At 37.9% G+C, this 17,614-nt stretch overlaps 2 long non-coding RNA genes across 5 annotated transcripts; one reads left to right on the top strand and one right to left on the bottom strand.

Moving 5' to 3' along the window:
* Positions 1-2,122: 2,122 nt before the first annotated feature.
* LOC137473880 (uncharacterized) lies at positions 2,123-12,271 on the bottom strand. 4 transcript variants are annotated; one of them, XR_010999032.1, is made up of 5 exons: positions 11,960-12,271; positions 10,062-10,125; positions 6,107-6,297; positions 4,531-4,674; positions 2,123-2,325 (listed from the first exon to the last, which is right to left on the bottom strand). It is a non-coding gene; the product is annotated as an uncharacterized lncRNA (long non-coding RNA). The 4 variants fall into 4 exon arrangements; XR_010999034.1 differs by lacking the exons at positions 10,062-10,125; positions 11,960-12,271 and adding an exon at positions 8,285-8,386; XR_010999031.1 differs by lacking the exon at positions 10,062-10,125 and having other exon boundaries at positions 2,124-2,325.
* A 449-nt stretch (positions 12,272-12,720) lies between these two features.
* LOC137473879 (uncharacterized) lies at positions 12,721-16,154 on the top strand. The gene is made up of 2 exons (XR_010999030.1): positions 12,721-12,797; positions 14,811-16,154. It is a non-coding gene; the product is annotated as an uncharacterized lncRNA (long non-coding RNA).
* Positions 16,155-17,614: the final 1,460 nt, after the last annotated feature.

Here is a 17,614-nt window from a genome sequence, read left to right as displayed (position 1 = left end):
AAGCTGAATGGAGAATCATTCATGGGCTGGGAATGAAAGAAATGTCAGACTGCACTACAGCTGGTCATGGTCAGGAGCTGAACAATAAACATACAGGAAATTCTGTAAAATGACAGTATTTATGATTCTCATACTTCCCAGGTTATTAAGTAGGCTAGAGGGAAAAGAGAAAGGGGACCAAGAGCTTCATTTTGGCTTTAGGTATTTAAACCTATACAAAATTATTTTTCTGATCTGGCCATAAAAACGTTGCCTTAAAGAAATGAATGTATGTAATAACATTGGTGAGAAACTTGACCAGAAGACAAACAAACCAAAAGACTTTTTTAGGAAAATTATCACTCTTACGTGAAAACTGAGATAGTCACAGAAGTAATCAGCCAGTGCTTCTGCCAGTAGGTTAATTGGCAGAGAAGTGTTTATTGAGTTTATTTTGATTTAGAAAGATATCACATTTAATTCAGGCTCAAAAAGGCCATGACTTATTTATTTTTATAATAGACTAGCTTCTAACAAATTGTTGCTGATGACACACTAATGACTCACTGATAACATGCAAAATATCTGCCAGTTCCCCAGCTACTCCAAATATCTGAGACTTACATGCCTAGAAGTCCTCTCCATTTTACTGTAGTGAAATCATTCTTGCACATTTCACTTTTCTTAATATGTGTTTTAGTTCTCATGATTTCTAATGCTTCTTGTGTATAGATTCAGTTTTTTCTGAAGACATCGTGTTTCAGAGGCATTTCCTGTTCTTAATGTGAAGTACCTCTTGGAATGCCTGAGAAATATGCTAAGATAAATAAAAAATATATTTTTAGCTTCAGATTCTACTCAGATGTCTTCTTCCTTTGTGGTGAATTCCTACTTTATTTCCTTTTTCCCCAGCTGGCACTCTAGACTACGTGTCCATCCAAGTCAGTCTCACACCAGTCACACAAACCATCACTGCTGTGTGAAGTAGCTCATGTCCTCTGCAGCAGCAATCATCCTGCTGCCTGTTGGAGACACACGATAGTCAAAAAGTGCCTTGCGGTGAGGGTGCAACATCCCATGGCCCTGGGCAGCTAAGAGATGAATAAGCAGAAGCTGGACTGTGTAACACCACAAACAAGTGAAAGTGTGACTGAGCAGAACCAGCTCATGAGCCACACTGAATTTGTCCCACTTCATCTGATCTACCTTCACCACACAGAGTGCAGAAAATGTTTCACATCCTGCTTGCATCTTGTGTGAGTAAAGCATGGGACACTCTTCCCCTCCAGTTTATTGCATTCCTGAGGTGGGTTTGCTTCACAATATTATTAATGTTCTCTTGTCCTATTTGAAAATACACAAGTGGCCAATGAAAGTGCAGCCCTTTTGGGCACCAATCCAAAGCAATATCAAGCACCCTCTGGGAAGGGAATGCCAGAGTAATTAAAATTAGTCGCACTTACAAATGAGTGGATAAGAGTGAGAAAAAAGGTAAAGAAAATGAATTTATGGAAGGAAAAGGACATCTAGACAGTGAAAATTAAACAGAGAAAAATAAAGATCTTTGTTATGCATATTGGCAGCATCAGTGAACAGAAAACACAATTATCTGAGTGGCATTCAAGCACTACAACTAGAGGATGGTAGTGGTAGTGATGAACTGGATGTCCTTGACCAGATGGTTTCAAGAGCCTCTGGACTCCAGGCAGAGAACTTTTCCAGAACTTTCCATAAATTGAGAGAAACATTAGGAAGGAACATTATTGAAAATATATTCTCCAATATAATTGTCTCTGCCTTAATATCTGCGTGGTAAAACTTCAAGTAAATTTATGGATGCTTGAGACAGGATTCTTCTACCACAGATCACTGATATTGGACGGTGTGATCTTTTTTTACTGTGCTTGAGTATGTAACAGTTTACATTTAATTTTATCAGTCCCACTTTTCTTAACAAATTATCAAGGGGACAAATATGTGGGAGATGCTAGACATAAGGGAATACTTCTTGGAAGTCTAGGAGGAGACTGAAGTTTTGCAAGTAGGAATTTTGCAGATACGTGAAGAAGTCTGTGACACAGGAGTATTCAATATGATGTTGATGGCAACTGGATAAGCAAATCTTTAAAGAAATTTAATCACCTCTTCCTAGTGGATTGCTGGATAGATCACTTCCATTGCACTTTTTTTCACTAGTATTTAATTTCTGTTTTGCTCTTGACTTCTTCATATTCACAACCTTTGTATCACTCCTATTGAATAATCCACATTGGTGACCACATTTGAAATTTTCCTGGGTGTGTCCTCCCTACATTACATTGCAGACACCCTCTTGCTTCTGCACATCTGCAGAAAAGGAAGGAAGTGCTTTGTTGTCAGCGAGAAACCTTCCACTGTATAAAGTGGAAAACATCAGATGGATAGAAGATCCCCAGAAGAAATATCTCTTTGCCACTGCTCAATGGTGTGTAGCAGAATATACATTTACAAAGAGAATATTTGTACTTTGTCAGTAAAGTCTCTAGTCAGAAACACCCCAATACTTTTTTTTTATGAATGCACATGGTTTGAATTAGTCAGTTCATGGGACTGAACTTCATATATGGCAGATCCTTCACAGTAAAGATCTGTACATGGGTACTTCATATATCAGGAAAAGTTAGTCTGCCAGGTACATGACAGTTGTATCAGTTAAACTCCTAGTACCTTCATACTCAGGATACTGTGCCCATCTAATAAGATTTTGCTGGTGTCACAAAATGACAGGGCTGAAAAGAAGATAGAGCCTGCCAAGGACAAAGAGCATGAGTGATTCTAGAAATGCTTTTCCTTTTCATTTTCTAACTTATTGCATTAATAACTTTATCAAGGTTCTACATTTATGTAAATCTTCATTTCCTCAAGGTAAACTATTACAAAAACTGCACAGACAGTGTAGAACACCCCAGGACACAAGGAAGCAATCATGAAAGGAAAGGAGAGCAAAGGATCAAAACAATTGCTGCAAGTGGCTGGGTAGTCCATGGAGGAAGCATATGCTTCTGGGAGGGGAATGTGGCCAGGGCCTTCACCTGAGTCATCTCCAGCACAAGATTATTGTCATTTGGCAATGGCAAATAAACTTATTTCAGTGACTGGCAAGATAGTTTTTAGCATTCTTATTTCAAGTTTCTAGGTGATTACTATATTATCCATTATACTTGGAGCTTAGATTTACACAGTCTTTGTGCATGCATGGAAGCTTATTAAAATTAATTTTTTCCCTAAGGATTTCTTCATTCTGCTTTTTCACACACGCTCTTCATGAGAGAAATGGCTCTTCCAAACTCATGCTTTTTTGTCATAATAATTGGTTTACACCTCTTGGCAACTTTTCACACCATGTGTAAAGTACTGTTTCATTAGGGTTCATTAAGAGACAATATTTTCATCAGAGTAAAAATCGTAAAAAGGCTTTAAAATAGTTTTTAATGTTAATCATGTTGTCTCATTTATGGAGAAGCATAACTGTATATGCAATCATACACAGACAAACAACTTTTGCAAAGCACTCTTGGAACTTAACTGATAAGGTAATTATTAAATGAAATATGTAATAGTGATTGAAAATAAAATAATTTATATTGCATAACTAGGAAAAAAATAGATTTATAAAAACCTTAAATTGCTGTGAGAAGTTCACTGTAAAGTGGAATAAAATTATACATCACAATTCATTAGATCTGCCAATTCTTGAATTATTCTTTATTATACAATACTTCTTTCTGTTTAAATGAATATTTCTCTTCTTCTTTTAGGAAAAATGAGAGCTCAAGTTAAATTGCTAACATAAAGCTCTTGGTTTGATTATAGAGGATGCATTTATAGACTACTAAATAGAACAGTAACAGAGAGATCTAATGGGCAGTTCCTGCTTTTTTCAGGTGGGGGATCCTGTGTTGTCATCAACTTCATCTACAAATCACTATTCTAGAAGCATCTAGAATTTTCCCTCCAGAACATCCTAATGAGCAAAGTACCTTTCAATTTCATTGTGACTGAAATTTGGTTTTCCACATTTACCACCTGCAGTACACATTACAAGAGTGTTCAGCAAAGGAGGTGTTCTATGTACTTGCTTGTTTTGTAGTTAAAGGATGTTATGTCAAAACAGAGTGCTCAAAACCAGGCAGTGCTATCGACCACTGAAAGTTCTATACAGCAAACAGCTTCCATGTGCAGCTCTGGAAGTGTGACTGTTAACACCAGGAGCTGTTACCTAGGAAACAAATTTTTGTTAAGATGAACCATCTTTTATCCTTTTTTTTTTTCTTGAGAGGGTGAGTGTGCTGCTTGCATACTTGTAGGAAGCAGCTACCAGTAAAAAGATGTCATGGAAAAGATTAAAATATGTAGCCATCATTACTAATTTCAGAAATTTTTTTGCTAAACATTGATACCAAAATCTGAGGTAAATTTATAAATAGAAAAAGAATATTGAGTCACACAGCTGATTTTCTTATTCCACTCCTCAGATTATGGACCTTTTGGACAAATATACCAAGATTTTACCTGTCATGTGAGCTTTCCTGTCTGTGCATGTGTACATAATTCAGTTAAAGTTTGCTGTGAGGTAGTCATCCTTACATGTTTCTTTTCCCTTGCCCATTACATATTGGTGGTAAAGACAGCACTGAGTTTTCAAAATATTCACCTCTAAGACAAATATTGAGGATTATCTTTACATTTAAAGTTAGCAGGACAGTTTTCTTAGAATTGAAAACTTCTGTCATTTGGGATATACAGATACAAAGCTGTATGTAAATATGTAAAGCCACAGGTGAAATGATATTGCTAAAAATTGCTGTAGCTTGTGGCCACCAACCCTGAGGCTTGTACTGGCATTTAAAAAGTATATTTTGAGGTCTCTTGCATGTATCCTGGGTGGTATCCCTATCCATGGCAGGGTAGTTGGAAGCAAATTTTTTTTAAGGTTTCTTCCAATCCTAAGCATTCTATGATTCTATGATTCTTCATCTGATGGATATGAAGTTGTTAACAAATGAGTGTTGAGATACTATGGCCAAATCATTCAGAATAAATCCAGACCTGATCCCTCTATTTATTTGCTGAACCTTTCATAAACCATTAAATGCAGTAAGCTGGCTGGTTTTTAACACAAGATAATTTCTGAGAGAGAAGGAAGATATCAAATATCTATCACTACAACAAAAGGACAAGGGAAGATCTGAAACAAAAATACAAGATGAAGCTGAGAGCATATGCCAGTGATGAATGTGTATGCCAATAACCTAAGGTTTAGAAATCCTCACAAGAATTGTTTGTATTAAAAATAGGAAAAGATTTCAGAAAATTTAGCTCTAAATATAAAAACCATTACAGTAATGCCCAGAATGAGACATTCTGCTCACATTACTCTTTTTGAAGAAGTTTTATATTATTAGCTATAGCAAGCAGCTCTTAAGAGTATGCTTGTTTTGCAAATTGGCTTATTTTTCTTTGTGGTCATTCCATACAAGAAAAAAGCCACATTTTTTTGATTCTTCTTTAGTCAATTAAGCATTCTTTTCTTCTGTTCATCTGTAATGAACCAATTCTGTAACCAAGCATTATAATTCTGTAAAAAACCAACTGCCTAGTTATCAGTAGACAAGTCACAAATACACATATCTTTGGACTTGAAAAGGAGCTGGACGACATGGTAGGAAGATACAACACTTCTTACATGGCTCTGAACAGTGAGGTGCTAAAAAAGCAATGTTCTGGAGCATACCTGTTGTGGGAAAAGAGAAGAGGAAAAGATCTGAAGGCAGCAGTGTTAGGAAAGTCTGTATCACTTTAGTTGTCAATGGTCAGCAAGCTACAATTAACCTATTGACCAATACTGGGGTTTTATGCTTAGAAATTATGCTGTCATGATTTTGCAAGAAATGAAAAGTTATTAATTTACTGATTTGAATTTTCTATTTTCTGTACTTTTACAGAGATTTTTCATTGGAAAACAATGCACAGAAATCAATCCAGCAACTTCCAGAGCACTGAAATGCTCCAGACTCCGGGGGTTACGATCCCTTCATTAGAAGGGACTTCTTGTTTTGCTTCGTCTTGTTTTGTTTTAACTGCTCACCTCTGGCAGAACCAGAAGTATTTATTTTCTGTCTTCACACTGTGAGTTCAGCAGGAGCTTAATTACCAGCCAGCATATTGTGATTGTCCAAGGAGTATCAGAAATGAGCAAATATATCAAGGTTTGCACCACGGCTCAGGAGTAACAGCTGCAGTCACTCACCAGCCTCAACTGTCAGCTCCATCTTCCTCCTGCATAAAAATAAACATTTCCCCCACAATAAAGTCTTTTTATAAAAGCAATAAAACAACTCAAGGGAGCATTGTTATCATGAGCTAATCACCCCCTTAGGGAATTAGAGGCACTTAGCTGCATCTAGAGCTTCAACACCTGAGGGGCTGTGATTATTTCATGATAACCAACAAGGCATGACAGACTGGGAGGTTAATTAGATAATATTCAAACTTGGTAATATTGAGTTTGAAGATTTCTTCTGAAGTTGTACAAGCAAAGCTCTGCTTATAAAACAGCAGTGGGATATCAGCACAGAAAGGATAATTAACATTTCCTACAAACCAACCAAGGTTTTGAATAGCTAAAGGAAAAAATAATAAAGTCAAAGTACTAAACCCTGAGGCACTCCTTTAACAATGAGTAATCCTGATGAGTTCACTCCCTGGAATCTTGGGCAGAAATTGACTCAAATTATATAATGCCGTTAAGTTGCTAACCCCTAAATGGTGGAGGCACTTCACTCAGCCTCATACTACTTAACGGTCCATTGTCTCAAAGAATTTAGTGGGATAATAAAAGCAGTATTAATAATAAATATTCATCTGAGCTGCAATCAGAGCCATTGGTTATGAGCCACTGTTCTGCAAGAGATTAAAGTCAAAAAACACTGCCAACATTTAAAATTGTACAAGCACTAATTGTTTTGTGGAAGACCATTTTATTTTTCTGGACAGTGGCAGTGAAGTTTCAGAAGTAACTGTATGGCTGTGCAGGGCTGGAGGCATGCTGCACGTGTGTATCAGTGGTTAGCTGCCCTGCAGGGACCTGACCTGTGTCCATGGGCTCTTTCCCACCCTCCTGACCCACCACATGGGGACTGTGGGGTGAAATGACCCATCTGGTTGAAATTACACTACCAAACCAAACAAATGGACTTGGCATCAGCTCGCTGGTCTGAGACATGCTGAGGCCACATGAGACGTGAATACCACTCAAAGTATGCTGAAGACCTGCAGGTTACTGAGAGGCTTAGGATGTTTCCTCTTGGTGGACAGCTGGCTGTAACATCAGACTGTAATTCTCAGCTGCAAAGAAGTTTCTAGAAACAACCTGTAACTTTTAAAGTTTGGGTTTTTTTTTTTAATTTACCATCAGTTAAAACAACAAACTTGGCTATCTCTGACTTGTTTACTTATAAAATGGAAAATGAAGATGACTGTTGGTGTACCAAATAATCTATAATCTAACTGTTGGTGTACCAAATAAGCTATAATAATAGCTAATAATCTAACTGTTGGTGTACCAAATAATCTATAATCTAACTGTTGGTGTACCAAATAAGCTATAATAATAGCTTTCTCTTTAAACTAATTTCTGTTGGAGTTGGCATTGACATAAAGAATTCAATCACTCGAATCACAAGAACTCAAGCACTTCTGGGACAAAACTGTGTATATTCTTCAGGACACATCACTGCAATGAAGTTGAGATTGTTGGCCAGTCAGAAATTTGCCAGTAAGAGCCATTCTGATGTAATTTTGGTTTAATAGAATCAAAACATTTCCCTGGAACCTGTTGATTCCATCAAAACCTTTGACAGGGAATTGAGTAATTTTGTGTCCTTTCTCACCAGCCTTCCAGTCTGCTGGTCAGGTTCTGGCAGCTTGCCTGGCTCCCCAGGCTGACTCCCACTCTGTCACACCTGGCATATGTTCAAGATTTCCTGCCCTATAAAAAAATGATAAAAAACACCTACATATAATTCAAGAGGTAGCACAGATTTTTACACGCTCTTCCTCAAAATCATTTATGAATCTTCACTTTTCATTTCCACACTAAAACACAGATTTAAAAAAATTGACCTCTGGAGTACTGCACAGAACTTAAGATTAAATAGAAAAAAAAATCATATATGAGGAAAAATTACATGTTCATATACCAATGAAAAAATATATATGGCCACTAGAAAAATATTAGGAAGAAGAAATTACAAGAAGGACTCACATAATTTTTCTCAGAAGCCTAAGATTTTGCAAATCATTCATGTTAGATATGAAACAACAGGCAATTACAAGGATGCCCCAAAACTTCTTCTGTACCTCTAAGTGTACCGGTGGGATGAGCCAGTTGGCTCATCTGAAGGTGCCTGTTGCAGTGGATAAAAAGGATAGTCTGATGGCCACTTTGTAATAAGTTTCTGAGAACAGATTGCTCAAGTTTGCAGACAAGTATTCTATGCAAAAAGATGAAAAATAGAAATGGAGAGCAAGGGTAAAAGCTACATGAAAATACTTAAATTACACCTTCCTCCATGTCATATGCACTAATACTTATCTAGAGAGCAGATTAGTCTTTTCAAAGTTCTTTTTCCTCATATAATTTGCCTCCTTCACCATCATCTTTTAATGCTTTCTTTTATATTTACTTATTTTTTTCATTTATGTGTTTATATATTTTTATCACTAAGACACCAGATATTTGAGTCACTAGGAACACATCTTACTATTAGAGTATTTCAGATCACCTGTCCTTTAACTTATACCTATGAAATAACTAGTTACATTTGTGGTATAAAGCATATGAAAGTTCAATAAAGTGAATACACTTAAAGTACCAGTGCAATTGCATCTTAGGAAAAAAAAAAAAAAAGTTGAAAACTTCTCCAGCATCATCTAAATCAGAGGAAAGAGCCTCTGTAGTCATTGGAGCTCTTCAGACTTTTTGGCGAATAAAATGTATCTTCAAGACTAAATCTCTGGAAAAAATACCCTGTGTGACATGTGGTTCATTAGTGTTCCCTGAGGCCACAGAACAATGTAGCCTTTGTTGTTTCTGCTGCTGCTGAGACATCTTTGAGTGCAATAAATAAGTGTCATGGTTTCAAGATCCTCAGTGCCAGCAGGGATACAGGGAAGAAGTCTTAGCACCAGGCTTGTTTGAAAGTGTGATCAGAGGCTTCGTTCTGTGGCAAAAAAATGAGTCAGTCTACGGCACAGACATGGTCCTAACACAGTTTGAGCAGGGGCAATCAGAGCAAGAACTGAAGTCCAACCTGCCTGTGTCAAGGTGAATGGCATCCCCAGAAGCCTTCCTTCCCTTGGAGCACATGCTGACCTCTGTGTTCCTGCTCATCTCTACCATGCCTCTTCCATATTTGCATTACACCAAGTCTTTGTTGCATGTTCAACAGTACTAGATGTTTTCATTCCAACAGCCTTTCTTTCATCCTGAATCTAGGACAATTTATGATTTCGCCATCATTATAAGTTTGCACACTTAGCATCTAAGCATCCCTATCATAGATACAGTTTTGCAGCTTTTTATTAGGTAATGATTTCATGTATTAGGTACACCCGTATGCCTTCTAAGCCTTTTTATAAGCAATTTACATGGGCCAGAATTTTGGTGAGATTGACATAGAGCATACATGTGCACATGGATGGGGTAGTAAAAATCCCTTCTGTCAGCAGCAAAACAAGAATCTAAGAGCATCCCGCTTCCACTGCTGTTAAGTTCATTTGGTATTCATGAAAGCCATAAGAATGTTAGGCTTATAATGGTATAAACACTTAGCTACAGTTTTTCTTAACATTGACTCCCATGGGACTGCCAGAATAACTAATTTATACTGTACCTATAGCTTTCAGTATCATCTATACTGTATACATAATCTTTCTGGACAGAGCAGTGAATCAGGATCTGTGCATGAATACAAATATTTAGGTACATTGCATGTTATCAGGTTATTGATATGTAGCAAAATTCTCCTACTTTTTCTCACAATGCATAGCAATTTACTCCTGAGAGAAGCATACTGCTCCTTCCTGAGTTTGCACTGCCACTCACTGGAAACATAAATTTCTTTTTTTAGAGAAAAAGAGGATATAATTTATTTTGGATACTTCATTTGGCATCTTCTTTTTGCCCAGCTGAAAATATTTTGGAAAAAAAGAAAAGGTCAGTCACAAAATATGCTTTTTAAAAACAATGAGAAGTTGATTAGCCATAAAGCCCTCAGCCATAAATGGATGCTTTAGGTCTGGTTCTGATCTCTTATGTCAAAAAACTGCTGCTGAAATACTGTCTGAACACTGAGAGTAGATAGGAGGGACAAGAGGAAAACAAGTAACAGAGAGTCATCTCACAGAAGTCAAAGTCTTTCCATGTGAGTAAAGTTACTCACAATAACAAGAGTCAGCATATTATGCTATAACACATCATAACTTGAGAAAAAAAGATTAACAGTCATTCTGCTTCTCCTTTGCTCATGCTTTAGGTAAAACTTTCTTATCTCTGTCTCTTTCTTTGGTAATTATGGCACATACCAAGATCCATAGCTGAGAAGTTTTCAAGTGCTTTCATAGTGTAAGACCTCAACAGATGCAGCTTTGCAAGCTGCCTTTCTAGCTAACTGACATTTTGTGGGCAAGCTCCCTTCCCATTAATGAGTAACATCCCTGTGACAATTGCAGTAGTGGCTCACATGGAAAAGTAATATGAGGAAAGTATTTAACATATGTGCAACTGTCTGTTGTGTCACTCCAGCTGGTGGAAATAAACTCTAGAGATCAACCAGTTATTTGGGAAACACCACTTGTTGATAGGCCACGGTAAGTTGTCATCTAAGTGTTTATACAGCTTACCAAGTAGGTAAATGTCAGAAGGCAATCTCTTGAGAGGGTCCTCCCAGCTCCCAAGTGCACTTCCTCACCTACAATATCCTGTATCCTCAGTTTATGCTTTGATTTAAGGGTATGTCAACTAGCTCTTATCCAAAATTCCTGTCAAACACTCATAAGTTTTAAAACAATTTTTAAATTTTTTCGGCATTTTTTGTGTATTTCTATAACACTTTTCATTTCATCTTTATTAGTAGAAGAATTGGAAGTGGCACTCTATGGTTCATAAAAAGGCTGAAAAAACTGTTGCAAATCTTCCAATCTAATTGATCAAGCAGATCATACAAAGGAAATCGATAAAGTATAAATCAGAAGTCAAGAAGTTAACTGAAGAGGTAATCTAAAGGAACTAGCAAAAGATAATAAGTCCAAGTTACTAAGACCAACAAAGAGGAATAAAATGGAATACCAAAGAATCATTTTCTCTTTTGAAAGAAGGAGGTTATTGAATTAATATTTTAATTCATTTAAATGTACCGTGCATTTTATTCCCTCATTCACTGGGGAGGACAACACAAAGTCTCCATATCTTTGGGGCCAGAAGACTGTGCTCGGGAACGTTAAAAGAAATTGCTTTAGAAATAAGTGTAAACCTAAGGCTTCCATAAACAATGTAGAAAGGTACTGGTGTATTCAAGTTAGCTGAGGTAGCAAAATGCCTGGAACAGCCTTCTGGTAGACTTGTTAAACCCCCTGAGAAACAGCTGAATGTTGTACCATGGATCATCACATCGGCATTGCACAGATGAAATCGGAAGACTCAAAACATTAATGACAAACCTATACTTTAAGAAGTGAATGATCCATTAGCTACACAGTCAGCATAGGTAAGATTGTACATGGAATCTGGCTGCAACTGAGGATTCTTTAAACACAGTATCAAAATCCCCTTTTGTTTACAATGAAACAGTCCACTGGCTAATAAGTTCTTCAAGGACATCTATACTCACAGACACAGACTCTTGCTAAGTTTCTTCAACCCAGCTAGGCACAACATGACCTGGAAGCTGCAGATACTGCAAACACTCTCTTGCAGAGGGGAAAATACCACTCATTGGTGCAAGATCCCCGTCTCCCAAGTTTCTTTTGTAGGCTAATATTTATGCCATGAGACAAAGCCAGTTTTTCTAGTGTTTGATAGGGACGCAGGCAGTCCTGAAGTCAGTCGGTGCAGGAATGTTTATCACTGCTTCGGCTTTGATACTCCACACTGGCCTTGAGCAGGGAACGGTGAGAGCCATGGGCAAAGACAATGCCAGGAAGCAGGGACACCTGGTAGAAACGAGGATTTAAGTGAATTTTTGGACCTATGGAATACAGTTTCCCCGCACATGCCTGGCAGCTACACAAGCAGCAAAGTCATCGCGGCAAGTCGCCGTCCGCGTCCCGGCGCCGACACTTCACCCGGCAGCCACGAGGTGGCGCCTGGGATTTGGCAACGGCCGCCCCGGCCCGGCGCTCTGCCCTGCTTCGGGAATCTCCGGGAGAGCAAAAGGAAAACCCGCCCCTCACCCGCGGAGTTGTCTCTGCCGCGGGTCTGCACTTAAAATTAGCGACCGCCCCTTGTGTAAAGTATTCCCCAAAGCCGCCGTGATCCCTCCGGCGCTCCTTTGCTCGTGTGGACTCTGCTTTGCTGAGCCGCGCCTTTAGCGAAAGCTCCGCTCCGGGGCGGCGGGGACCCCAGCTGGGCACGCCGTGGTGAGGCCGCAGCGAAGGGGAGTTGTGTTAGTCCCCGCTGCCCGGAGCAGTGCTCGCTCTGCTTTGGCTTGGACGTGAGCTCACTTCCAGGAAAATTCCCAACAGCCTTAATGGGAAGGATACGAGTGGGGTGTGTGTTTGTAGGCATACACGTATTTAACTATATTAACAAGTGAATGCTCATTTTTTTAGGTAACTTGGAGTGTTATTTTTTTCTTATCTTAATTTTTTTCCCCAAAACATTCTTGCCACAAGTTTCTCTTTAGTGCAGTGGCTCGCTGTTTTTCACAGTGATAGCTGATTATCTGCAAGACTGAATCTATACTCTTCTTTTGCAGATGAATTTCTGGGTTCCTTGGGAGACATTCTCTTGCATTCCATGGAGAGGCACTGGAATAAATGCAAGTTTCTTGATTGCAAAGGGTCACAGTGTTGGAATTTACCTCTCCTCTGCTTATGGCAGCAACAACCTCTGTGTAAATCTGATAATATGGGCAGCAAACACATGTTAGGTTAGAAAACGGTAGAGCAGCTGCTGTGTTACTGGTAGTAACTTAGTCAAATAGATTCAGTAATGTCCAATATTTAGACATGTAGTCTTGCAAATACAATGGGCCTTTGGGGTTCAGGAAAACCTGATAAAGCAGATTTCTGATTCTGGACACTAAATGTAATAAGGCTCATCATAATAATCCTTTTAAAAACAAAATTTCTAGTCCTTCCTATTATATTAGACCCTAGAAACTGAAAAACAATATTTAAGGCAAAAAGCTTTTTGAAGCCAGATTTTTAGGTGTTTTGATGGTTTGGTTTTGATTTTTTCTCCTGGGGAGTGGGGAGGATGTGTTTTTTTCCCTCAAAAATTAATATTCTATAGTGTTTTCCCTCTCTGCTCTGAAGGGCAGTTTTCTCCTTTGAAACATCTAGCGGTGTCCCACTGTGATGGAAAACAGTAAGTACCTTCATAATTATATTAGGACAGCAATGCTCTGGCCTAGGTGCTCTGTTGGAATTAAAATGTAAGTGCAGGAACACCTCTGTTGCATTCCAATTTAATTTTTTTTCTGATTAAATCACTTATTGCTCCTGTTAATATGTTGCATTGATGTTTATACACCAAATATTACAAGAGACCCCATTGTGTTAGGCACCATGAAAGCAGAGAGCAGACAGTGTGCTCTCAGCTGTTGTTTCCCCCTCTGCCAAGTGAGGACAATGTGCTTGCTCTCTACAAGTACATGAACACTAATTAATTAATATTTTTAAAGGATATGTAAATGCTAAGTATTATTTATGAATTATAGTATAAATGAAAATTTGTGGAGAGGCCATGGAAAGGAGACACAGATGGCATCAGAGGGCAGAGAGAGCAGCACAGAGCGCCAAGATTAGCCTGGAAGAAGAAGAAAGGAAGCAAAGCAAAGCAAATTTTTAGGTAAAGAAGAGTTTTTCTTGCTTAACAAAAATAAAGTGAGAGTGCAAGGGATATGAGCAATATACAAATGAGTTTAAAAAGAAAGCCCAGCACAACAGTGGTCTGAAACTTGACGGAACATGCTGGAAATACAAATGGTAATAAAAAGAAAATCTGAAAGAAATAGACAAGAAGAGCCTTACTAATGTGCATAATACAGTGATTTATAGATGCTCTTTATTTTAAAGTACCTCCTGTACCCTTAGAATGTTAAAGGCTTGCTCAGCAAAACAAAGGAAGTGATGAGGTCCTGCTCTACCCAGGTGAGTGAGCAAGCAAGTGTTCAGAGGACTGTGGCCTCAACATTGACCAGAAGGCAGGTGATGAAAGTGTTATAGACACACAGTACTGTATGATACTGTGCTATGTGAGCTGTTCTGAACTTTGTGAATAGCTCCATCAGGGAACATCCAGCAAATTAGAGAAAGTGGTTCTGGACAGAGCAATCGCCTCTTCTTTCAATAACATCCAATGTCCATGTGGGCATTTCAGGTTTTTTTTCTATACTGTGTAGGTCAAGCACTTGCTTAGCTTTCCTAGTTAGAAAAGTGTATTTTGGAAAAATAGAAGAATATTATGTCAGCACAATTTTTCCCAAATACTGGGGAAAATATTTATAAATATTCAAACTAAATTTTAGTTTGACTTCACTCTCAGCAATCTTTTATTTCCTTTCCAGGAATGTTCAAGAGCACAGCTTTTACTGACATAAGTATAGATGAAGTGCAGGCTTTGGAAGTGAGCTGCTAATTCACAAATTCAGCTTCAAAATTGCACTGTGAGATGTAACTCCTGCAATTTTCTATTTGAGTTTTAGATGAAAAAGAATTAAGAATATAATGTCACTTGTGCAGAAAACCACAACAATGCATAGTACTTATTTCAAGAACATGCAGTAAAATGTTTGAGAATGGTCCCACAACAAGATTAACTAAATTAGGAAGTAACCAAATATTCAAAAGGAATGGAGAAATCCAAGAATTGAATGATCTGCACAGACACTTCATAAACAGACCCAACAGGCAACATTTTCCCAAGAGATTGCTCATGGAAATTACTTGCTTCATTTCAGTTGTTAACAAGCATGAGCAGCTGAGCTCCACCTCCTCTGCAGCGCAGAAGTGATCTCCAAGGCTTTTTCCTACCAGCATTACCAGAAAATGAATGAATTAGGTTTGGACAGGTTCTCCTCTGTTATTTCACTGACTCTGAAATCCATCTGGCAGCTTTGAGTAAATGTGGAGAAAAAACATGAAAAATATATATCCTGGGTTTACTTTGATCTCTAAAAATAAGGATGATTTTTATTTTAGGTATATAATAATATTGCTAACCTCTGTTCACTAAGCAATCCTTGCTTTTCCCTTGGTTCTCAGTTTGACACATCTCCAGCATGAAATGGATTAAGATTGCCATGAAACTGAAAGCTCTGAGTGTGGAAATGGGGGAATGCATAGACAGATTCTTTTTTCCTTTTTAAACATATGCCAATGAATAAGCCTTTTTTTTTTTTTTTTTTTTTTGGTCCCCTCTCACAAGTTTTCTGAATATCTTGGTAAATATCACTACAAACCTCGGCTAGAAAGCCCAGAGCAATTTCCCTTAGGGGAATTCTGTTAGAGCCACAGAATATCAAAGGCGGAAAACCAGGGATTGACTCAACCCTGAAATGGTACACTGGTGCTGGTGAAAACTACCACGAAGATCAGGTCACTTTTTGACATGAGCTTTGCCAATGGGAAAGCAAGAGAAAAGCAGCAGATTGCTGAAGAGCACTACAAAGATCCAGGAAGCAGCTGCAAATGTTGTGATACTGACATATGTGTTTGGCCACCATGATGGGTTTAAAGGAGCAAGTGTGGATGTAGAGGTAAATCTCAGAAAGGATGGGCATGTTAAACTGTAGCTGTTAGGTGCATTGTCTGGTCAAAGTTGTAAGATAGCTTACTTGCCTATTAAATATTGTTCAGAAAATTTCAAAATATAAACATGTAAAATAAAATACGAACATGAAACACTTTGATTCACAGTATTTCTAGTTCCTTGAGTGCACAGTATACTTCTGTACTGTTGTTATCTGAGGCATACATGATGTAAAGATGCTTTTTAGGAAGAGACAATTGCTCAAATATTGGCAGAGTATTCTTTGCAATCTTTATGGCATACTGGTTGTACCAATCTGCTACATGTGACATCTGGACAGAGCACATTTAAGATGGGTAAGAAGAATTCCTGCTTCCAACACTTGCACTGAAATAAAACCTTCCTTACTTGAGCAGGTCATCCCAGCCTAGATGGGCAAGTTCTATAGGGAAGGCAAGCTTACACATATATGGCGGTGGGCAGGACACTTGTAAAACTTCCACGAGCCCATGGCTGGGGATCTGCCTCTTTAACAGCCAAGAAGCTACTGAATATTTCACAATAACCATAATTCCAGGAAACAGAAACACTGAATGACACAGAATTTACTACTTTGTTTTCATACACTCTGTTACCTAAATCTTGCCATATACAATTTCAGGACTCCTAAGAAGATCTACAATATATTTCATAGTTTTTACAGTGAAAGTAGAAACTATGTCTAAACACACAGAGGAGGGAGTGAAAAGCAAGATGAGTATTGACGTTTATCGTATATTTGTCTTCAATCAGGACCAGCCCTAGTGATGGCCGCACAAAGTTTGGGCAGCCAACTGTTGATTGCCTCAATTAAAAGGCACCCAAATCTAAGGTTTTTACAGTGAAAGTAGAAACTATGTCTAAACACACAGAGGAGGGAGTGAAAAGCAAGATGAGTATTGACGTTTATCGTATATTTGTCTTCAATCAGGACCAGCCCTAGTGATGGCCGCACAAAGTTTGGGCAGCCAACTGTTGATTGCCTCAATTAAAAGGCACCCAAAATCTAAGGCTGCTCAGCTATCTTAACAGTATCTGGAAAAATAGTCCATAAACTGGAGTTATTTGCATATATGTATTTAAACATTATCAATATTATGGAGGAAAAACCAAAGTCCTTTGAATTATGTTCTAGCTATGTTAGTTTTAATTGAAGGGATTTGGAAATAAATGTCTGTTGCATATTTTACAGAGATTTTGCTACCAATGTCAGAGCAATTTCTTGCTTATTGTCATTAAGTGAATAATATGAACAGGAATTGAGAAACTCAGTAATTTCTAAAAATAGTGGATATTTCAGTTCTTCTTCAGTTCTTCTAACCATCCTTTAATGAAACTTTCTGTCAAAGTCATTGCATATTACCTAGTAATTAGACATCCAAAGTACTTATGGAACATATATTTTTGTGAAATACATGTTTTCATAGTTAGCATTTATATGTTGTAGTTTTGCTACAAGTGATAGCATTTTTAAAGTTGCCTCACCTTTGAAAATTTTTAAAATATTAAAATATCTCAAGTATTTAATTTTAACATATTAGCATTGTAATTTGTTGTAATTTGGAAATAATACTGTGACAA

Source organism: Anomalospiza imberbis, chromosome 5, assembly GCF_031753505.1.
Source record: "Anomalospiza imberbis isolate Cuckoo-Finch-1a 21T00152 chromosome 5, ASM3175350v1, whole genome shotgun sequence".
In the NCBI taxonomy this organism is placed as follows: domain Eukaryota; kingdom Metazoa; phylum Chordata; class Aves; order Passeriformes; family Viduidae; genus Anomalospiza; species Anomalospiza imberbis.
The sequence above is the reverse complement of the archived record's forward strand: the minus strand, read 5'-3'. Positions and strand labels throughout refer to the sequence as shown.